The 10343-nt window shown below is 47.7% G+C and overlaps 1 non-coding gene across 1 annotated transcript; it reads right to left on the bottom strand.

The window, feature by feature from the left end:
• Window positions 1-9513: 9513 nt before the first annotated feature.
• TRNAV-CAC lies at window positions 9514-9586 on the bottom strand. Its single transcript has one exon. It is a non-coding gene; the product is annotated as a tRNA-Val (tRNA).
• Between the last annotated feature and the right edge of the window lie 757 nt (window positions 9587-10343).

The following is a 10343-nucleotide window of genomic DNA, read 5'->3' as shown; positions in this document are numbered from 1 at the left end:
CCCTCGTCACAGCCCGCGCGTGCTCCGCTCCGCTTCCCTTCGACCTGCGTATTGCCAGTACCGTCTCCGTCTTGTCCAGCCCCTGCTGTTGGGAACTGAGATCAGCCTTTCCCAGACTTCCGGTTTTGACTCACTAATGACGGGAAAGCTCCGGACCCTCTTGCGAGACGCGGGGAGGGAAGGGGGGCGGGGCGCGGCGAGAGTAGGGGCGGGGCTCACGATGACGGAGAACAGAAGGGCGGGGAGGGGCGGGGCGAGAGGAGATGTGCGACGGGAGGACGGGCGGGGCTCACGAGTGACGGAAGCAGAAGGGCGGGGCGGGACGAGAGGAGGGGAGGGACGAGCGGAAGGGACGGAAGAGAGGAGGGGCGAGACGAGAGGAGGGGCGGGACGAGAGGGGGGCGGGGCTCACGAGTGACGGAAGCAGAAGGGCGGGGCGCAAGAGCGACTGAGAGCACTACGCGGGTGAGAGGAGGGGCGGGGCGTGGGAGTGACGGGTGTGGGCGTGAGGGGGCGTGGGAGTGACGGGGCGTGGCAGTGACTGGGCACCGAGAGGCCCGAGTCAGAGGCGAGGCGAGGCGTGAGACTGACTGAGGGAGGAGGGCCGGGAGGGGCTGGAGCGCCCCTAGGTGTCCTTGAGCTTGCGGGAAATTCGGGTCACTTTTTCCCCAGGCCTCAGGCCTGCGGCGTCGAATTTGGGGTCTTCGCTAGGCCTGCGAGGTTGGCCGACGTTCAGGGTCGGTGCCCAGGAGATGGGCTGCCTTCCGTGGGGCTGGGCAAGGGACTCTGCCTGGCAGCGCACCTGAGCGGGGGCCGGAGCACAAGGCTGGATGCGAGGCACCTCGGCGTGATTCGCGGCGGCAAGTCTCTTTACCATCCCTACCCTGAGTTCCCCCATTCTCTTTCCCGGAAGCAACCACTGTTACAGTTTTTGCGTGACCTTCCTAGATGATCTCCAGTCATCCCTTGGTATCCGCAGGCAGATTAGCTCCAGGACAGCACCCCATACTAAAATCTGCGATGCTCAAGTCCCTCCTATAAAATGGCATAGTATTTACATACAACTACGCACATCCTCCCACACACTTTAAATCAGCTATGGATTACTTGTAATACCTAATACAACGTAGTTATACTGTATTGTTTGTATTTGCATTATTTTTATTGTTATTTTCCCTAATATTTTGGGAATCCGCTGATGTGGGAGGCCAACTAGATCTATACATGTATCTGTATTAATATGCATAAATATATTTCCTCTATTTTCCCCTTACTCAAAAACCCCACACTATACACACTACTCTTCACTTGAGTCTTTTCAGTTAGCAGTAAGTCTTGAACCTGTCCAAGAGCAGGATGACGTGCAAAATGAGTGATTTAAAACTCTTTCTACAGCTGGGCTTTAAAGTACTTCCAGCTTTTTACTACTATTTTGGCAGAGGGCTCACCTATGGGAATTAAAAGATGCATTTCTAGCCTGGTCATATAATAAGACTTGTCTCTTCAAAATAAAATAAAATTAGCTGGGTGTGGTGGCAGCCTCCTGTGGTCACAGCTACTCAGGAGGCTGAGGTGGGAGAGTCGCTTGAGCCTGGAAAGTCGAGGCTGCAAGTTCAAGTGATTCTCCTGCCTCAGCCTCCCTAGTAGCTGGGATTGCAGCGTGCACCACCACGCCTGGCTAATTTTTGTATATTTAGTACAGACAGGGTTTCACCATGTTGGCCAGGCTCTTCTCAGACTCCTGACCTCAGGTGATCTGCCCGCCTCGGTCTCCCAAAGTGCTGGGATTACAGGCTTGAGCCACTGTGCCTGGCCCAAAGTGAGGAGTTTTTATGCAGCTGGAGAGTAAGGAGGGGGAGTTTCAGAGACTCGAGGGGAAAAGTCTGTGTTTCTTCAGTCTCAGATAATGTCTTGAACAACCAGACTTCCGGGCGTCAGCAGTTGAGCATAACATCCTTAAAGGCATTCATTCAAATCTTCTGCTTTTTTTTTTTGAGACAGGATCTCACTCTGTCGCCCAGGCTGGACTGCAGTGACACGATCTCGGCTCACTGTAACCTTCGTCTCCCGGGTTCAAGCGATTCTCCCACCTCAGCCTCCTGAATAACTGGGACTACAGGCACATATCACCCAGCGAATTTTTGTTTTTTGTTTTTTTCTGGTAGAGATGAAGTTTCTCTATGTTGGCCAAGGTGGTCTCAAACTCCTGACCTCAAGTGATCTGCCCGCCTCCGCCTCCCAAAGTGCTGGGATTACAGGCATGATCCACCATGCCTGGTCCTTCTGCAATTTTTTTTTTTTCAAGACCCTGAAGTTATATTCTTCTGCTTGGCAAAGAAAACAGTACATCAGCAGTTTATAATTATATTGTAGAAGGAATATTGGGCAAAACACAAGTGCAAGCAAGGGCCTGTTCGGAATTTTCATCCTTTCAGTCACTAAAAATGCTGGTGTGGTAAAATCTCAAGGGGTCCGGTTTATAAAATGTACCTTAGAAATTCCACGGGGAGCCATAGTCTTGTTTCTTTTCATAAACAAGGCCTGTCTGTCTGCCCCTGGATTTCCCTCTTGTATCCTAGCAAAGATCAGACTTTGTTTTTTGTGTATATTTTTTGATATGGAGTCTCACTCTGTCACCCATGGATGAATGCAGTGCTGCTATCATAGCTCACAGCAGCTTCAAACTCCTGGGCTCAAGCGATCCTCCCATTTCTTTCTCCCAAGTCTTTGGGACTACGGGTGTGTGCCAGTGCACCTGACTAGGATCAGACTTTAGAAGATTCTGGCCCCACTGGATGGCACAGGCCCATCACTCTACTATTTCACTGTACTCTCTGTAAAGTCCTGAAATATTCTGACCAACAGGGATGGACTCTTTTCAAGATCCATAGAGCCCTGAGGAATTTGTCCTATCCTCTTCTTCCCCCACTGCCTCACGTTGCTGGTATCTGCTTAGAAAGGAGCTAATGGAATGGGTAAACTAGGAGTGCTAGAGTAGTTGGTCTGAGACAAGGGTGAGGGGAAGGAATCAACCACTTTGGGATCAGGACAGAGAAGAAAGCAGAGCCACCAGGGCAACTGTAGTTACTCCTTTCTTGCTGCTGTTCGGCTGTAGTTTCCCTCTCCCATACTATCAAGAAGCCCCAGTGAAACCACATGTACCACATTTATGTTTTTTGCTCTGAGATCCATTCCCTGCCCTAACTCTCCCTGTTGTACTTGCAGGGAAACGCATTTCCCCAGGATCCCATCATGCAAAGTGAAAGCCAAAATCCTTGCTGTGTTCCACAAGACCCTTCACCTCCTCCTAGCTCACTTGGATCTGGCTACACTGGTTTTTGCTATTTCTGGGACACAACAGTTTGCTGTTGCCACAGAACCTTTGCACTTTGTGGCCCCTCAGCCTGGAAGCTTGTCCTCTAGATATTCTACATGGCTACTTCCCTCACTCCTTCAGGTCTTAACACAAAAGTCACTTCTCAGGGGACCTGCCTTAGCCACACTATCTAAAATTTCACATACGAAGACACCCAGATATTTCATATCCTGTTTCCCTCTTTATTTCTCTTTAGCACTTGTCACATCTGACATACTAAATAAAAACTGTTTCCTCTGCCCACACACTTTTGACACCAAATGTGTGGGTTTCCACACCAAACAATTCTCCAGTTCTCAGTGGTCACCAATTGTATGTCCTCCCATCTAACTCGAGTCGGACACTACCTGGAATTAATGAAGTTCCCACAGGTTAAGGACTCAGGCTCACAAGACTGCTCCTCACTTCAGATGCCAATCACAAGTTCCAGATTGTCATCTGTACTTCTCACCAATTGGCTATCAACTGGGGCTTTCCAAACACCCTCCTCCTGTTTGATAATTTGCCATCATTGCTCACAAAACTCAGGGAGACATTTACTTACATTTACCAGTTTATTATAAAGAATATGACAAGTCTGGGTGTGCTGGCATATGCTTGTAATCCCAGCGCTTTGGGAGGCTGAGGTGGACAGATCACCTGAGAGGTCAGGAGTTCAAGACCAGCCTGGCCAACATGATGAAACTCCATCTCTATTAAAAATACAAAAATTGGCTGGGTGTAGTGGTGGGTGCCTGTAATCCCAGCTACTCAGGAGGCTGAGAGAATCGCTTGAATTCAGGAGGTGGAGGTTACAGTGAGCTGAGAACGCACCACTGCACTCCAGCCTAGAAAACAGAGTGAGACTCTGTCTGCAATAATAATAATAATAATAATAATAATGAATATGACAAAGTTTACAGATGGACAGCCAAATGGAAGATGCACCGCGGGCAAGTATAGGTGAGGGCTTGGAGCATCCATGCTCTATTTAGGCTTGCCACCTTCGTAGCACCGCGATGTGTTCACTAAGCCAGAAACTCTTGGAACCCTGTTGTTTAGGGTTTGGATGTAGATTCTATTACTTAGACAGAATGGATGAAATCATTGACCATTGGAGTCAATCTCCAGCCCCTTTCTCCTCCCCAGAGGTTGGCGATGGAGCTGAAAGTTCCAACCCTCTGATCATTTGATTGGTTTCTCTGGAAACTGGCCCCCATCTTCCAGGAATCACCTCATTAGTATAAACTCAGGTATGCTTGGAAGGGGCTTTTTGTGAATAACAAAAGACACTCCTCTCACCCCTATTACTTAGGAAATTACAAGTGTTTTAGATCTGTGTTAGGAACTAAGGACAAAGATCAAAAGTATACTTCTTCACAACATCACACAAACCACATATTTTATTATCTGCCTCACGAAGTAGGATGTAAACTCCATGAGGACACGGATTTGTTTTTTGTTTGAGACAGGGTCTCACTCTGTTGCCCAGGCTGGAGTGCACTGGCACTGAAATGGCCTTGTTACCTGGAGTAACACCTGAGGTTCGTTGTCTCACAACCACCAAGAATAAGGATGCAGACACACAAAGAGTGAGGTTGAGAGTGGAAGTTTAATAGACGAAAGAAAGAGAATAGCTCTCTGCTGCAGAGAGGGGTCCTGGAAAAATGGGTTGCCAGATCTACAGTGAAATGCAGGGGGTTTTATAGATGAGCTGGTGAGGAGGCAGAGTCTGATCTACATAGCGTGCAAAAAACTGGTCTGACCAGGTGTGCTATTTGCATAGGATGGGAATCTCTGGCTTCCTCCACCCCAATCTTTGATTATGCAGGCAGGTTCACTGCCTGAGCTGCACCGTATTGCCCATTTCTTTATTACTATACATATGGTAACAAAAAAAGGGAAGATGGAGCCTCCATGGTGGACATGCCTGACCCCCCGGGTACCCCTTTTCTATTGGCATAGCTGCCAGCATTCCCCTGTGCAAGCTTCGAGCTTGCTTATCCATGTTTGCAGCTCAATTTTTCAGCCTGCTGTTTCTTAGAAATGATTTTGGGGGCTGCTTTTTTGTTAGCAAAGAAATTCTACTGAGGACTTTTCTGTGCTCACTATCTGCCTAAATAATTTCTGTCTCCTGTATCAGCACAATCATGGCTCACTGCAACTTCTGCCCCCAGGCTCAAGCGATCCTCCCATCTCAGCCTCCCAAGTAGCTAGGACCACAGGTATGAACCACCATGTCTGGATAATTTTTGTGTTTAGGTAGAGCCTAGGTTTTGCCATGTTTGCCCAGGCTAGTCTTGAACTCCTGGGCTCAAGTGATCAGACTGCCTGGGCTCAAGCCGTCCTCCTGCCTCAGCCTCTCAAAGTGCTAGAATTACAGGAATAAGCCACCGCACCTGTCCATACAAAACTTTTTTTTTTTTTTGAGATGTAGTCTCGGTCTGTTGCCTAGTCTGCAGTGCTGTGGCACGATCGCAGCTCACTGCAACCTCTGCCTCCCAGGTTCAAGCGATTCTCCTGCCTCAGCCTGCTGAGTAGCTGGGATTACAGGCATGAGCCACAGCGCCCGGCCATATAAAATTTTTGATTAAAGAAAAATTTAAGCCTGGGTGTGGTGGTTCATACTTATAATCTCAACACTTTGAGAGGTCAAAGCCCGAGGATCTCTTGAGGCCAGGAGTTCAAGGCCAGCTAGGCAATTTAGTGAGACTCACTTTCTACCAAAAAAAGTTTAAAAATTAAACTTTAGCAGTTTAAATTAATTTTTAATTTTTAGAAATTAAAAATTAGCAGGCCTGGCCGGATGTGGTGGCTCACACCTGTAATCCTAGCACTTTGGGAGGCCAAGGTGGGTTGATCACCTGAGGTCAGGAGTTTGAGACTAGCCTGGCCAACATGACAAAATCTTGTCTCTACTAAAAATGCAAAAAATAGCCAGGCGAGGTGGCAGGCACCGTAATCCTAGGAGGCAGAGGTTGCAGTGAGCCAAGATCAATGGCACTCCAGCCTGGGTGACAGAGCGAGACTCTGTATAAAAATAAAAAATCTCTCTCTCTCTCTATGTGTGTGTGTGTGTGTGTATGTATGTGTGTGTGTATGTATATGTGTGTGTATATATGTGTGTGTGTGTGTATATATGTGTGTGTATATATGTATGTATGTATATATAGTAGGCTCTGGTGATGCATGCCTGTAGTCCTGATATAGGAGGTAGAAAGAAATTATTTAGGCACTCCAGCCTGGGTGACAGAGCAAGACCCTGTAAAAACAAACAAAAAACAAAAAGCCTCACGCCTGTAATCCCCAGCACTTTGGGAGGCCGAGGCAGGTGGATCTCCTGAGGTCAGGAGTTCGAGACCAGCCTGGCCAACATGGCGAAACCCCATCTCTAGTAAAAATACAAAAATTAGCCGGGTGTGGTGATGGGCGCCTGTAATCCCAGCTACTTGGGACGCTGAGGCAGGAGAATCCCTTGAACTCGGGAGGCAGAGGTTGCAGTGAGCTGAGATCGCACCATTGCATTCTAGCCTGGATGACAAGAGCAAAACTTTGTCTCAAAAAAAAAAAAAAAAAAGTACAGGTTGAGTATCCTTTATCTAAAATACTTGGGACCAGAATTGTTTCAAATTTTGATTTTTTTCAGATTTTGGAATATTTGCATTATACCCACCCTAGTTGAGTATCTCAAATCTGAAAATCTGTAATCCAAAATGCTCCAATGAGCATTTCCTTTGATCATCCTGTCAGCACCCAAAACGTTTAGGATTTTGGAATGTTTTGAATTTCAGATTTTCAGATTTGGGATGGTCGACCTATATTTTATATGAATATTCCAAACAGCCTTCAAATATGTGGGCTTTTTAATTTTTTCTGGGAAATACTAAAAAATTATAATAAGGGAGGAGATCACCCCTTATATTGTCTTATGCCCAATTTCTGCCTCCACAGAAAGAAGACGTAAAAACTAAAAGCAGAAATGGAATCCACATGCAGATAACCCAACTCTGCGCCCTGGGCCTGGTAGTTAAAAATCAGCCGCTGAGCTCACTGCTTGTGTTATCTATAGATTTCAGACACTGTATGGAAAAGCATCATGAAAATCCCTGTCCTGTTCTGTTCCGTTCTGATTACCGGTGCATGCAGCCCCCAGTCACGTACCCCCTGCTTGCTCAGTCACGACCCTCTCACATGGACCCCCTTAGAGTTGTAAGCCCTTAAAAAGGATAGGAATTGCTCACTTAGGGAGCTCGGATTTTGGAGACGTGAGTCCACCGATGCTCCCAGCTGAATAAAGCCCTTTCCTTCTGCAACCCGGTGTCTGAAGGGGTCTTGTCTGCGGCTCCTCCTGCTACAATAATAGCTATGTTAAGGCTTAACTGACATACAATAAACTGAACATATTTAAAATGTACAAGTTTTGACATGTGTATACATCTGGGAAATTATCACCACAATTCAGGTCTGATTTACATGTTAGGCACAGTTCATAGGGCCTACTTTTTTTTTTTGAGATAGATTCTCTCTGTTGCCCAGTCTGGATCTCCGCTCACTACAACCTTCGCCTCTGAGGCTCAAGCGAGTCTGAAGCCTCAGCCTCCGGAGTAGCTGGGATTACAGGCTAATAGTTATATCTTTAGTTTCGCCATGTTGGCCAGGCTGGTCTCAAATTCCTGGGCTCAGGCGATCCGCTCACCTCAGCCTCCCAAACTGCTGGGATTAAAGGCGTGAAACACCTTGCCTGGCCGAAAAATGTTTTAAATTCAAAATGCTGTAATGGAGGCTGGGTGCAGTGGCTTTTTTTACTCAGCATACTTGAGATTCATGTTATTGTATATATGAATAGTTCCGTCCTTTTTTTGGCTAACATTCCATTGTATGGATTGGTCTTTAACTTGTTGATTGACATTTGGATTGTCTACAGTTTGGGGCTATTACAAATAGAGCTGCTGTGAACGTGTGTGTACAGGCTTTTGTATGGGCATATGCTCTGTTTACTCTTGGTAAATACCTAGGAGTGGAATGGCTGAGTCATATTGTAGTAGTTTAACGTTTTTAAAAACTACCAAACTGTTTTCCAAAGTGAGTGTACCATTTTACATTCCCATCAGCAGTGAATGAGTGTTCTGGTTTCTCCACCTCCTTGCCAACTTGGTATGGTCAGTCTTTTAAATTTTAGACAGTCTGATATGTGTGTAGTGGTATCTCATTGTGTTTTAAATTTGCATTTCCCTAATGATTAATGACATTCCCTAATGATTAATGACGTTGGCCATCTTTTCATGTGATTATTTGCGATCCATATATCTTCTTTTATCAAGTGTCTGTTCAAATTGTTTGTCCCTCTTTTAGGAGAGTTGTGAAAATAATCTTTTAATTGAAAATGTACATTGTTTCCACCTGATTTAGAACCTAAGAATCTTGAAAGGAAAGAGAAAGAACTAACATTTCTGTGACTGAGAACTGGATGGTGACAAATGAGAAAATAAACACAATAAAGGCAAGTTTGGTGGGGGTGACAGAGCAGAGCGACTTGTGATCCCCGCTCCGTCACCACGTTCCGTTCGGTTCGGTTCGTTCCTCTGGACTACGGCGTTAATGATGCCGGCAATCAGCGCAAAGTGAGATAATCACCAGCGCACTCTTGGATCTCTATGCAGGTTTGTAAACTATGTGGAGGAAACGAACCCGGCGCAGTCTCAGCCGAAGAGGCCGGAGTAGGAGCCGAAGCCTGAGCAGGTTCTGAAAAACAGACCGGCCGTTCAGGACTAGGCCCTGAACCACAACTTGCTCCTCAGGGGTCCGGGTCGGAAGTGACGACTTCATTCGCTGAGCAGCCATTTCCGGTCCCCAGTGTGCCCGGAGTGCCTTCTGGGTGTCAGAAAAGACACAGAAACTGACGGGGCGGAACCGCGACACGGTGCCTGCTGATGTCAAAAGGTCTCACGGCTCCGGGGGGACCCAGTCGCCCACAGCCGCCAGGGGCGCTGCCGGCTCCGAGCCCGTTGTCGAGAGCCGCTCCGCTGCTAGTGTCTGCCCTTCAGTCCTTCCAACTCTTCTGGGACCTAGAGTTCTGGGATCTCACTGCGAGCTTGGAGGATTCCTATGTAGAAATCGAAAGGATATGGGGAAGGAAAAAACAAAAACACACCTCACTTTGTTTCCGCCCGGTTTCGAACCGGGAACCTTTCGCGTGTGAGGCGAACGTGATAACCACTACACTACGGAAACGAAGTGACTGCTGGGGTTTTGCAAACGGCTCTTAAAAGGTAGCGCCTCATCACTGCGTCCCTGATCCAAGAGAAAAGTACCCGGCGGGCCAACCACAGCTTCGGGATGGGGGCGCGCAGGGAAGTAGCCAGCAAAGCAGGCAAAGCCCGGGCTGCTCGCGGGGGATCATGACCGAGGGCATAGGGGTGAACTCCATGGTGCTTCCTTAGGAAATTTCTGGCACAGTCAGGGCTGCAGCCATAGCCCTGAGACAGTGGGGCAGGGCTCCAGGCGTCCTCGAATGCTCGTCGTTGAGTTTTCCTGATCCTGTCGGGTCCCTAAGGAGCTTGGCGGGGAGCGTGGACGCCCTGGGGCCAGGCCACCGCGGCCACTGAGAGCCCCACCCGGGGACTGGAGAAAAACGAAGTAGAAGAGACCCAGGGGACAGACTTGGCCAGGTCAAGGGAAACCAGCTCGTATTTAGAACAAAGTACGCCTTAGATTTGCCCAGCACTGAATTTAGAAGCATTTTCACATTCTCGTGTTTAACTAGTTCTACAACAGTGCCGCGAGCGAAGTATTAAACGTGTTTTAAAGATGAAGAGACTGAACCTAGGTAAATTGTACTTGGGTAAGATGGAAGCGCTACTTAACATTAAGGAGAGTCTGCGACCCTGATGTTCTCAGGCTGTCTCGCTTAGTGGGACTACACGTTATTATTGTCCGAGGAAGCAAACGAAGAGGAAAGAGACCGTGGAGAGTATTCCTGGAGGGACTC

This window comes from Mandrillus leucophaeus, unplaced genomic scaffold (genome assembly GCF_000951045.1).
Source record: "Mandrillus leucophaeus isolate KB7577 unplaced genomic scaffold, Mleu.le_1.0 Scaffold1014, whole genome shotgun sequence".
NCBI classification, from domain to species: Eukaryota; Metazoa; Chordata; class Mammalia; order Primates; family Cercopithecidae; genus Mandrillus; species Mandrillus leucophaeus.
Note: the sequence above shows the minus strand (reverse complement) of the source record. Positions and strands in the feature narration are given on the sequence as shown.